The sequence below is a fragment of the Microtus oregoni genome, unplaced genomic scaffold, assembly GCF_018167655.1.
Source record: "Microtus oregoni isolate MIOR12 unplaced genomic scaffold, Mior012 000045F_ref0000178, whole genome shotgun sequence".
NCBI lineage: Eukaryota > Metazoa > Chordata > Mammalia > Rodentia > Cricetidae > Microtus > Microtus oregoni.
In genome coordinates, this window is record NW_024543219.1 from 12,071,153 (window position 1) to 12,084,985 (window position 13,833).

The window sequence follows — 13,833 nt, forward strand, 5'->3', positions numbered from 1 at the left end:
TGTTGTTTTATTTTCAGCAAAAAATAATCTGTTGAAAAAAGTCTTTACCTTAAAAGATACCCTAGTGGAGGCTGGTGCTGAGCATACACAGGACATCCACCAAGTTCCCCTTGGGGAGACAAGGCAGATTTAGCAAAAGTTCCCAACATAAAGTTTCATATTCTTAGTTTTCCAAGGTTCTAGGACCACATGTTACAAGAACACAGCTATGCAATAAGAACATCTTTAAAATAAAAAGAAAGAAAAATAAAAATCTGCCGTCCTTGTCTTGTTTTGAAAATACCCTGCTCCCTCCCTGAAACCAGCTGGTATTTTTCAGGGAGTCTTTGAAAAGTGACATTGAGCATGGTGGTGCTGAAACCCTGGGGTGATTGGGAAATTGACATTGAACACTATGGTGCTGTAACCCTGGGGTGACCAGGAATGCGACATTGGACATCATGGTGCTGTCGCTGTGGAGTGACTAGAAATGCAGATGCTTCACTGGCCTTAAACCAATTTGGCTTGGTTTCATCTTGGAGCTTAGGACTGAATGACTAGGAAATCCTACAGTGCTCCACCAGCCCTGCATCACTCCGAGCAGATGAGGGTACCAATGTAGCAGGGGCAACTGGACAGAGACACAGCCTCCTCCTGCTGTTCTGAGGTGGTGTGGACAACTTAAAATTGCTCTTTTTTCCATGAGTTGGACAGCAGGAGTTAGAGATGTAGAACATGTAAGAAGGCTATGTCCAGAGTAAACTTAACACCAACAAAAGCACTGAAACCAAGTCCTGAGCACCACACTGCAGCCGTTTAGAGACTGATGGTATTTTTTGATTATACTGTTATTTAAGTTTTAATATTTATTTTATCTTATGTGTATTGGTGTCATGCAGGATATGACGAAGGCTAGAAGAGGGCCTCAGATCCCTGGGAACTGAAGTAATACATAGTTGTGAGCCACCATGTGGGTGCTGGGAATTGAACCCGGATCCTCTGGAAGAGCAGCCAGTGCTCTTAACTGCTGAGCTATTCCTCTAGATGCTGCATCATAAATTATTTTGATAAAAGACATAGGTCGTTTCCTATGGGTTCAACCAAAATGCTTCTTCTGTCCAAATCATTCGGTTATTCAATTCTATGGTGCTTATCTACATGTTTAATTTTGTTTTAATAGATACATGGAGAACATAAAAGTGTTCATTTTTAAGATCAAACCAGCCAAAAGTCCAGCATGGATGGGGGTGGGACTCCTGGACCACACCCCTTGCTGATGAGATTTGGGAGCTGATGGCTGCTGAGGGAGGAGACTTGTTTTTCTTTGGGGGTGTGGTCATTCAGAAGTCGTTTATGCTCAGTGAAGTGCCCTACCTCAATGCACATGGCAAAAGCACTGACTGGACTGAGGAGGTTCTAAAAACCAACCCAAAACAACAAAGGCAGAAGAAAGGTTCAAGAAAATGTGTCGAAGGAGTTGGAAGGGTGGACCGAGGGAAGTATATGATAAAAATACATCGTATATACAAATTTGATGTTCTCTAAAAGTACATAAAATACTATTTTAAAAATGTATATTAGTGGGAATCATGTAATATTCCAAAATTGTATCATATTTAAGCTAATTAAACATCTTCTCAATCATCTGTCATTTTCCCATGGAGAAGCATCTACCCACATTTCCAAGTATGCAGTGCATTACCCAGTGCTTCAGGCTCCCATCCCACTGCCCTCAGCGCCTCCTCTCTCTGGCCTGCAGCGCTCACTGTTCTACCCTCCATTTTTGTGAGCACAGTTTGGTTAGATTTCACAACGGATGATGCCAGAGGACAGCAGGGAAGGCACTGCTAACCGTCCAGTTTATGCATTCTCTCTCATCTGATTGTCCATGACGGTGCTCAGGACACTGCCCTGGGGCCCGAGTTCGCCTGTCCCTTTCTCTGTCCGATGGGCCCTTTGAGGTCTAGCAATGCTTCATTCCTTTTAGTAACCAAAGCTCTCATCTTTTTCATGTTCCTGGGTCATGAGAGAGCCTCGACAAACACTGGCAGGAGGTGTGGATGAATGGATAACCCTTCTGAAAGCTGCCATACTATTTTGTGGGCTCGTGTGTTCACAAAGGATGCTTTCTGGGCTGTTTAATCAAATTGTGCCTGGCCTCCTCCTCCTTGGACCAGGTGATGGCAAGGGAATGCCTCTTCGCCTCTCTGCTAATGAGCCGTTCAGTCTCCGTTCGTTGCTATGGCTTTTTAAGTACACATGTGTGGAGTTTTCAAAACCATTTGGAAAGGTAATTATCTAGTCTCCCACCTATCCAAATACGTAAGGAATGGAGATGTTTGTGTGCTTAGGTGTGTCAAGGTGTCCTGAGTTTTTCCCTCTGGAGCTTCCCCTTTTCCACCAAACATTTCTCGGGCGAAGAAGGTTATGCTCTATTTTCAGTCAGTGTCCATCAAAGGGAAGCTGGAAAAAATGTGCATATGCCCAAGAGCCCCTTTCTCGCAGGCCCCGGGCAATGACTCACTCCTGTTTACAAGAGGATTTCCCCTCGCGTGAAGCAGGTGTTGACACACTTGGACAGCTCTGTAAAACGTGTACTGAAATGCGGTGATCATTTATCATCAGTCTGTACAGTTTTTAGAAAGTGTTTTGGCTCCTCCGAGCCACTTTCAAATTGTGGAAGAAATCTTTCTTCTTTTACCTTTGATATGTCCCTCTCCACCCTGTAGGCATCCCTACTATCCTGCAAAACAAGCTCAAACTCTCCATGGTGATGTCTTGTCCTGGGCTCCTGCTAGCGCCCACGTCGGGGTTCATGGCTCTGATGCAGTCATGGTCTCTGTTGATGTCCATGGCTTCTGATGCCACAGAGTTGGCCCCACCCCCTCGCTGACTGTAACACCGCGGAGAACTGGTCCTGCCCCTCACCAACTGAGCACCCAGGAGAGAGGATCCTACTGGGCTTCACAACAGAGCTGACTCTATTCACAGAACCACGGGTGAACTGACCCTGAGGGCATGAGGATGAGAGAGCAGGTTATACCCCTCTCAGGTGCCCTGAGATTCACTCCTCCTCTCACGCTTTGCAAGAAGAAGCAGGTGGGGACCTGACCCAACCCCTCGCCAGCTGCAGCTCTCAGGAAAACAGGCCCTGCACCCTTCCTATGTAGTTCAACTGTGCCGACTCATTTGGTGGAGGTGTGGGTGACCCTGGGAGAGCTGTCCCCATTACTCACCTGTCTAGTGGTGACATGGGTAGGGGAGAGATGCCTTCCTCTGGCCCCACCTATCAAGCCCCAAGGCAGGTGGAAGTGCTGACCCTGAGGTCATAAGAGCAGGAGAGCTGTCCCTGCCCCTCATCAGCTGCATCATTATGTAGAGCAGTCCCTGTACTTCACCAGGGCAACACAGTAGAGCAGCCCTGAAGGTGTAGGTGTCAGAGAACCGACCCTGAGGACTTGGAAATAGGAGAATTGGCCCCTCCCCTTCCTCCTGGCTGTAAGGGGTTAACTAGCCAGAGCAATGCTAGGGAGATAATTCTGGTGGTGAAGACAGGGGAAAACTGGAGAACTGACCAGCCCTGCAACTACCCAGGCCCAGAACCAGGGTTATGTATTGGTCCTCCCCAACATCCAGCCCATCTGTGATCTACTGGAGCATATGGGGGAGGGGTCAGTCCTGTGGACACAGGGCAACAATGGGATGTCCAGGAAGAGTCCCAGTGAGGGCCCAGCGTCAACAGTGTAACGGAGACCAGGGGCCTTGAAGACCAACGATTCTGTGTGATAAATGCCTGCATATAAAAATGTATGATAAGCCGGGCGGTGGTGGCGCACGCCTTTAATCCCAGCACTTGGGAGGCAGAGGCAGGCGGATCTCTGTGAGTTCGAGACCAGCCTGGTCTACAAGAGCTAGTTCCAGGACAGGCTCCAAAACCACAGAGAAACCCTGTCTCGAAAAACCAAAATAAATAAATAAATAAATAAATATAAAAATGTATGATAAAGAAGTTTACTGTGTGATTCTCAGTGTCACACTGCAGCTTCCATGACGAGATTTTCTCCTTTCTTTTCTCTTTTTATACCTATTTTTCTCTTAAATTTTATTTTGTTTTATTTGAGGGAGTAGGTGAGATCATAAGCCATGATATGAAAGACCCAAATAATAACAATAATAATTAATAATAATAATAATAAAGAGCTACTAGGAAGATACTTGCTCAAAACACATAAAGGATAAATCCACTTAAGGAACTGGGTGGGGCAGCAAGACGTTCAACCAAGATCTCTAATAAACGGTTTTAGAATGGTTTATATTGATATTTTAAAAAGAACGTAAGACTCAGACCCCCAAAGAACTCCAAATAGGATAAAACAAAACAAATTTAAAAGTCAAAACCACAAAACTTTTCTAACACACTTCAATACAAGAAACAGTCTGGAGTGTTTTGGAGTTGGGAGAAGAATTCTTAGAAGTAGTAAAAAACATTACCACAAAGACAATATTAATAAATTTGACTGCATTAAAATGTAAACAAACACTAAATACCTTTTGAAAACACCATGTGGAAATTCTACTATAAGAACCTCTAAAATATACACAAATATAAAAAAAAAAGACAGAATCCTGCCCCTGTTGTTGGGACCTGAGGTAGACCTTGATTGTATTTCCCCAAGGGAAGTAATTCTAGCTACAATATGGAACAGCTATTATTTTGAGTTGTTCTTCGCAAGAGTGTCAATTGATATGATCACTTTGGAATATAAGGACATGGCAACAGGAAGTTTCCCGTGACGTCCCATGGGGAGCACGACCTCTGTGCATTCCTGAGCTTTGCTTAGCCATTTTCCTCTTATCCTGTGGTGTACATTAAATAATACTGCGAGGATGTCAGAAGTGCCTTCAGGTTTCTCTGGGTAACAAAGACAGGAAAAGGAGAGCACGGGAAATCCAGCTTTTGGAAGAACTGGATGGTGATATAAGCACGAAACATCTTGAGGCTGCTCCAAAGCTTCCACTATCTGTGTCATGAGACAGAAGGGCCTGGACGCCATGTGCGTTGTTGTCCTCATTTGGATCCCAGTGACTGAAGCCATGGCCACACTTGCCTGCCTTTGCATCATCTCCGGCTTACAGCTGTGTTCAGCGATGATGAACAAGGCGGTGAGTCTGAAGGATTCATTCAACTGAAGGGAGAAAGACATCCGGCCTCCTTCCACATGCAAGAGCATTACACCCACAAACAAAATAGTCTCCACTAGAGGAAGTGAATACCAAAGAAGCTGCTAACTCGTGCTGATGAGGCTGTGTTTGTTCATCCTCTGACTGATGGTGAACAAGCTGACAAGATTCTAAATCAAGATGATCACAAGACAACGAAGACAACATTGTTAAAGTCACAGAGGAAGGTGCCTCTAAGGCAGACAGGGCTAGGAAAGGAGAAGGGCGGTACGCTTGGATGACAATCTTGTTCTCAGACAACAGTTGTTATTTATGAACTGTCCAGGAGGGGAGGATTGCTTCTGAAAGGCTTCTGGCGGGAGCTCGAGAGATGGTCCTCTCAAAATGTTAAAGATGGCTGCTGCTCTGGATTCAGTGCCCAGAGGATCTCAGTTCAGTACCCAGAACACAAAAGAGGCAGTTTGCAACCGCGGGAAACTTCAGACCCAGGGGATCTGATGCCCCCTTCTGAACTTCATAGGCATTGCATGCATGCAGGCACACATACACATAAGTAAAAATGATAAAAAGTAAGGAAATAAAAATAAAGCAAACAAAAATGTCATACAATAGGATGACTCTTCATGCCTGGGGGATGCTTTCATGGTCTCTCAGCTGTTCCTGTTGTTTCTTCTCATCTGAAAGTACAGACAACAGTGAGCTTTTTAAATGTGTGTGTATGCCCATGTGTGTATATGTGTACCCTCGGGTTTGTATGTACGTGCATGTACACTTATGTGTATATGCGTATGCTTGTATACTTGTATGTATGTGTGTATACTCATGTATATGTATGTGTGCACCCTTGTGTGTATGTATGTGCATGTGTACACACGTGTGTGTATGTGTGTGACTGTGTACACTGGTGTTTGTATGTGTGTATGTTATACTCATGTGTGCAAATGTGTATGTACACTTGTGTATATGTGTATTGTGTACACTCATGTCTATGTGTATATGTATGTATATGTACACTAGTGTATATGTGTGCATGCATGTACACTCATGGTTATATGTGTGTACATTCATGTGTGTGTGTGATGGGCGTGTGTGAGTGATGGTGTGTATGTGGAGGTCACAGGAAAACTTGGAAAAGTTTATTATCTCTTTCCACCATAAGAGTGCTAGGGGTTGAAATCAGCATGTCAGATTCACACAGCAAGCATCCTTGACCTTCTGAGTCATCTTGCTGACCCAGCCTTTTAATGAACATGCAGCTTCATAGGCAGCGAATAATTTATGCTGCAAAGTCATTATGATGCCTGGAAAGAGAGGCATCCCGCATTTTCTTTTCTGTGAAGTACTCGGTGTACATAAGCACTAGAGCATCATTGCTGAGCCATGGCAGTTCCATCAGGAACAACGGGAATGCCACATACTGCCCACACCACAGTGAATGGCCAGCGATGCCTTTGCTTTCTGGTGGCTCCATGCACTTAAGCCATGTTTATGCACAAAATTGCTTTAAGTGAGGTGTAAAATACCTTTAGACTGTGCACATTAAGTATACATAAAACGGAAAATTTATGTTTAGACAAAAATCCCAAAGCTGGAACATCTGACTTACTCTGGAAGAATCACTGAGCAAAGTACCAAATTTCCCATCGAACAAACAGAAAAAAAAAAAACACTCGTTAAACTTAAGAACTACACGAGGAAGGGGGTGGGGAGATAGCTCAGGTGGTACAAGAATGAAGAACTAAGATTGATGCCCAGAACTAGAATTTAAACAACTGGACGTGATGGTACCTTTGTCATTCCAGCGCAGGGGAGGAGAAAACACTTGCATCTCTAGGGTTCGCTGGCCAGTTAGCCTAAGTTACTTAGTAAGTTGCAAGCCCATGAGACATCCTTAAGTGTACAGTGCCTGACCATCAGCATCTATGGTCATCTTTGGGCCTCCATATGCATGACCATAGAGAAGCACACACAGATGCTTCTGCACACACATGAACAAGCACAATTATACAAACACACAGACACACTCAGAGAGAGAGAGAGAGATCTCAGGAAATGTCTCTGAAGAGGAGACAGAAAGAATGTAAGAGCCAGATAAGGGGCAGAGCGCAGTGAAACACTGTTTCCTGGACATGCCATGGCTGTTGCACATTTGAACTCATGGAAATTGTAGCCGACTGCACAAGACCAGCATCAGATTGAGCCAACCAACATGCCAGCATTGATGGTGGAGGGGTACGTGAGGCTCCACCCTAGCTGAGGAGCTAACAGCTCCTGGGTCATAGGGAGAGTAATTTTTCTTGAGGGGTGTAACCTTTAGTCCATGAATTAATAAATAAACCCACATCCATGCTCATGCAAGCAACTCGAATAAAGTCCAGTGAACTATTAAAAAATAAAACACAAAGACATGAAATGAGGAGCAGTGTGGAGAGGATGGGTAGTAAGTATAATGGAAACATTATATGCATTCATGGAATCCTCCAAGAATAAATAAAAAGTTCTAAAGTTAACTGCAGAATAGTAACCATGAGTTCATAGCATAAAACCTGCTGTCCATCTATCAACTTTCTCTTGGGCACAAAATTCACATTGCCTTAGCCAGCATGAGCTAAGCCTCAGTGGTGCTGGGATGTGGATTACCTTAATTTGAAAGGGGCTTTCCCCCACTAAGTGTAAGCAGTTTTAGTGTTTAGATACTGCGAGCTGGGCAAGGATGGGGACCTGATATCAGATTCCCAGGATCCACATTAAAAGGCAAAGATAAACAGCACAACAAAAACAGGCATGTTTTTGGTTGTCTGTCTTTAACCTCAGCACTAGGGTGCAGAGATCAGGAGGATTCTGGGGACAATTGGACAGCCACTGTAGCTGGAGCAATCAGCCCCAGGATGAGGGAGAGAGCCTGTTTCAAAGGAAAACAAGGCAGAGAGGCAACTGTGGAAGACAGCCTGCTATTAACCTCTAGCCTCCATCTGCATCAACACAAGCAGGTAAGCAAACCAATTCCCACACATGAACACACACACACACACACACACACACACAAAGACAATGAGAAACTAATATAGCTGAAAAAAGCTAAAAGGCAGTGTTTAGCTCTGAATGCCGCTTATCCACTGAATTCAAGGGAGTGTGCCCGTAGGAGTGTCAGAAACTAACAATGGCTGTGGAAAGATCTGAGAGGTTGTTTCCAAGGAAACTTAGTAATGAAGTCCCAGACCATCATCTTTGTCAGAAAGAAGAAAGAAGGGTGGGGTTTCTGTCTGCGCTATGAGAAGATTAAAAGGGGGAAGTGAATGTAATTTTACTTTAATAACAAAGTAAACAGCTTTGTTTTAAACAACAAGGACCCTGCAGCTATTGAGGCTCAGCAGACAGAGCCAGCTGAGGGCTGCACTCACTGCCCAGATAAGTGCTTGCCAAGAGTGAAAGTATCAGCAAAAGGAAACGTATGCTAGTCTAAGAGAAAATTAATTTCATCGAGGGTATCACTGAAAACAAATTATCATGTCTGATAACACAGTCTTTGTAAGTCAGAGCATGAAGATAACGCTCAAGTTCAAAGACTCGCCATTTACTTTGCCCTCAGTGGGCTGTTTACCCCGAACCCAGGAGGAATAATGGAGGATTCTTCCTGTGCTGCTTCTGATATTAATTAGAGCTGACCAGGGAGACCCGATAGGAGAACAATAGCCGTATAGCCAGTCAGATAGGAGCGCAGACTCATGTGCCTTGCTGCTTACGGCAAGTCAGCTAAGGAATCTGTCTGGGGCAGATCTGATTTTCCCTGGCTAGAAGAACGCAAAGTGCCTCTATCCCATTGACAATCAATGGGCGAAAACCAGGAAGGAGACAAATGGCAGTTCAAGCACAGAGGGACACGGCTCTGTAGGATGGCCAGCACCTTTGGCGGGAGTCAGCAGCTTGTGCATATCTGATCACCATTGTTTGGTCACTCAGATGTGATTGTTTTTACTTTTGGATGTATTCAGGAAGAATGTGGAGTTGACGAAACCCTCAGGAATGAAGGCTTCGGCTGTGTGTTCTCACTCCCAGCCATGACTCATCTCTCTAGCGAGGTTTGAGGGCAACTATGTGACGCTTGGGTCTCCTTGTTTCATCTTTAAAATGGGAACAGTAGCACCACATGATCTACCAGGGCATTTTTGAAGCCACCTAATGAGTGTGAAGATATTTCAAAACAAATAAAGCAATGAGGACATATATGTGTATAAATAGTCTTTTTCTCATTCTGAAAATATTTGTCATACAAAACAATGAATTTCATCATAGCATTTTTTTACAAATGCTTCTTGTCAATAAAAGTTAGAATTTTTTTTTTCTAAGAAAGGAAAACATTTCTTGGGAATGAATTTTCGCATTAGAATAAATCTTGTTTCTCTTGGGTGGTCCTAGAAGATCTGAAAGCAAATCCTGGGAGGAGATCATTTTTCCAGGTTCCCTCTGGTTCTGTGACTTCATCATGCTGAATTCTGAGGGACTATCTGTGTATATTCTGCTCAGATATGGACACTGTTCTCGTCTTCAAACATCAGCAATGTACCACGCAATTCCTGTGCATTTTAGAAGCTGGAATCTGAATGCTGCCTGATGCTTTAATTTACAACTACTATAGTCTTTTCAAACCTCAAGAAATGTTCAAAAATCTTGACCTCAATTAATTTTAGCAAAGAAATCACAGGATCATGTTTCAATGAAAATTTGATTGAAGCTCTTAGTTCTTCGGGAAAGCAACATAAAGGAACTACTTCCAAACATTGCAACAGGCAGTAAGAGCGAGAACAAAAGGCAGTAACAATCAGGAGTTTCCACAAGTAATCTGACAAGCATATGGATGGGTACAAATGCCAACGCTGGCTGCCGATTTTACAACTAATATTTCTAGAAGTCAGCATCTGCAGATCATCATAGTTTTTAAAAACCGGTTTCAGCAGACAAAGGTTGTGCTCTGGTGTGTTGACTGACCACGTAAGCAAATAATATGAGGGTTCACCCTAAACTCGGGAATAAAGCAAGAAGCCTGTCTGTAGCCGTGTGGGATTGGGATGAATACCTTAGGACTCCTGGCTGATGTCAGCACTTCCTGGATGACCAGCCCACCAACATTAAACAAATGAAACTGGTCCTTTAAGTAAGTATTAATTGTACGCATATCTGGAAAGATGAAAAGATGGGATTTTCTGTGGTATTTCCTAATGACAGCTGGAAGGATGATTTTTCTTTACTTCAGGAAACTAAAACCTTTGGGAGTTTTCAATGTTTAATTTGGACAAAGTCTGTGAAAACATTCAGTATTTATCCTGGTGCCAATTGAAGTGTGTGCTTTGGGCCCTGAGACCCCATTTGGGTCTGAATGTTAATTTTCCTTTGAGATGATGTAGCTGTGACAAGGAGCAAAACAGTCACACACAGCCTGCAGAGGAATTGCATGGAACCCTTGACTGAGGCTCTCACTAAACGTCTTCTTTCAAGATCACAATGCTTGGAGAGCTGAGAAAACTGGGAAATTAAGACTTGCCCTGAGTTTGAGGGTCCTGGAACGGCTGTGGAAACCATGCTTCTCTCTTCTTGAGAGACTGGATTGGAGGCTTCATCAGTTCCATGAGCTACTGTGTGAGCACTATATGGCGTCTTCCCTGGCCAGGGGAAGGCATTAGAGGGCAACAGAGGCTTCGAGGGCAGGAGCGGGAAGATGGCATTCATAGAGCCACACTCCTTCAGCTGTTCTCGAGAGTGTCTCAAGAACAAGAGAAGTCTCTTCCCTTCTAGGCTGTTAGTTAGGGTTTCTATTGCTGTGAGGAGACACCACGATCACGACAACTCTTATAAAGGAAAACATTTATTTGGAACCTACTTGCAAACATGGTAGCAAGGTGCTGAAGAAGTAACCGAGAGTTGCTTCTGGATCCACAAGCAGCAGGAAGAAGAGTGAGCCACTGAGCCTAGCTTGAGCATCTGAAAGCTCAGAGCCCATCTCCAGTGGCATACTTCTCCCAACAAGGCCACACTTCCTCACAGCACCACGCCCTATGAGCCTGTGGGGCTCATTTTCATTCACACCACATAAGGGATGTGCTTTTTATCCATTACTTTATCAGGGAATCTTGCAGAAGTGTCGCATCTCTCCATGTTAAGTTCCCGACCTCACTGCTGTTTTTCCACAAGTACTTCAGCATCTTAAAATGGTGCTCTCTCGATACAGAGAATGATGAAGAGGACTTGAGAAAAGCAACAGTTTAGGCAAGAGAGCCAGATAATTCAGGTGAAGCAGAGCGAGGACATAAAGTAGTCTGGGGATTGCTGTGTGCAAGAAGGCATTTCTTGGCTCTGAGCTATTGAGAAAGTGGTAGGAAAGGAACCCGAGTGGGTTATACACACCTGGACTCTCCCAGCAGAGCTCAGAAAAAAAAAAAATCTCTTCTTCATTAAGGAGAATATCCTTATACAGCTCTGCTGGCAATGGAGACCTGGGCCAGCAGGAGCTAGCTCCCTGTCCCTGGGAACTGACAGTAGCCCTCTGCCTGTATCTCCAGTGTGCTTGTAATCCTCACCATCAGGTTAATGTGAACCATGACAGCCTTTTGAATCAACATCACTTCCCCATAAAACAACGGCTGGTTTAGACAAAGAGCCGCATCTTCAAAGGAAAATTTGTATGAGACCCAATATTCAAAATATCTAGAAGTACTGTCTGGGATGGTAGCGCAAGACCCACTCACTCCCGTGAACCTGATTTCCAGGCATCATAGAGAGCACATAGCTTGTCTGCTACTAAGACCTCTCACTTAAGACTTCTGAACTCATCGTGAGCAACGCCCTGCCAGGCTTCAGTATTCCTGTAGCCTGTACAAGAAGCAGCCCACATTTATTCAATGTTGCCCTTAATGTCTGTGCTTCTGGGGTTATACATGGGACCTACTTAAACTGAGAAGCTTCTGTAAAGCAAAGGACATAGTCAATAAGACACAAAGGCAACCTACTGATTGGGAGAAGATCTTCACCAACCCCACAACAGACAAAGGTCTGATCTCCAAAATATATAAAGAACTCAAGAAACTAGACTTTAAAATGCTAATTAACCCAATTAAAAAATGGGGCACTGAACTGAACAGAGAATTCTCAGCAGAGGAAGTTCAAATGGCCAAAAGACACTTAAAGTCGTGCTCAACTTCCTTAGCAATCAGGGAAATGCAAATCAAAACAACTTTGAGATATCATCTTACACCTGTCAGAATGGCTAAAGTCAAAAACACCAAGGATAACCTTTGCTGGAGAGGCTGTGGAGGAACGGGTACCCTCATCCATTGCTGGTGGGAATGCCATCTTGTGCAACCACTGTGGAAGTCAGTGTTTCGGTTTCTCAGGAAATTCGGGATCAACTTACCCCTGGACCCAGCAATACCACTCCTGGGAATATACCCAAGAGATGCTCTATCATATGACAAAAGCATTTGTTCAACTATGTTCATAGCAGTATTATTTGTAATAGCCAGAACCTGGAAACAACCTAGATGCCCTTCAATGGAAGAATGGATGAAGAAAGTATGGAATATATACACGCTAGAGTACTACGCTGCGGTAAAAAACAATGACTTCTCGAATTTTGCAGGCAAATGGATGGAAATAGAAAACACTATCCTGAGTGAGGTGTCCCAGACCCAAAAAGATGAACATGGGATGTACTCGCTCATAATTGGTTTCTAGCCATAAATTAGGGCCACGGAGTCTACAATAGGTGAACCTAAAGAAGCTAAGTAAGAAGGTGAACCCAAGGAAAAACATATAGTTATCCTCTTGGCTAAGGGAAGTAGACCCAATTGCCGGGGAGAAAATTAGGATCTTGGGGGTGGGGTGGGATGGGGGTAAGGGGAGATGGGGAGAGAAAAGGTAGAAGGGAAGGAGGGGGGATTTGGGGAATCAGGAGAATTGGGATAAAGGAAAGGTGGATAGGGGAGCACGGAACCACAATTCTTAGTTAAGGGAACCACTTTAGGGTGAGCAAGAGATTTGACCCTAGAGGGGCTCCCAAGTGCCCAACATGAGGTTCCCAGTTAGTTCCTTGGGTAGCTGAGGATTGGGAACCTGAAATGACCCTATCCGAGAGCAATACTGACGAATATCTTGCATATCATCATAGAACCTTCATCTGGTGATGGATGGAGACAGAGACAGAGACCCACACTGGAGCACTTGACTGAGCTCCCAAGGTCCCAATGAGGAGCAGAAGGAGGGAGAACATGAGCAAAGAAGTCGGGACCACGAGGCGTGCACCCACCCACTGAGACAGTGGAGCTGATCTACTGGGAGCTCACCAAGGCCAGCTGGACTGTGACCGAAAAAGCATGGGATAAAACCGGACTCTCTGAACATGGCGAACAATGAGGGCTGATGAGACGCCAAGGACAATGGCACGGGGTTTTGATCCTACTTAATGTGCTGGCTTTGTGGAAGCCTAGCCAGTTTGGATGTTTACCTTCCTAGATATGGACGGAGGGGGGAGGACCTAGGACTTACCACAGGGCAGGGAACCTGGACTGCTCTGTGGACTGGAGAGGGAGGGGGAGAGGAGTGGGGGGAGGGGTAGAAGGGTGGGAGGAGGGGGAGAAGGGTGGGAGGAGGGGGAGGGAAATGGGAGGCTGGGAGGAGGTGGAA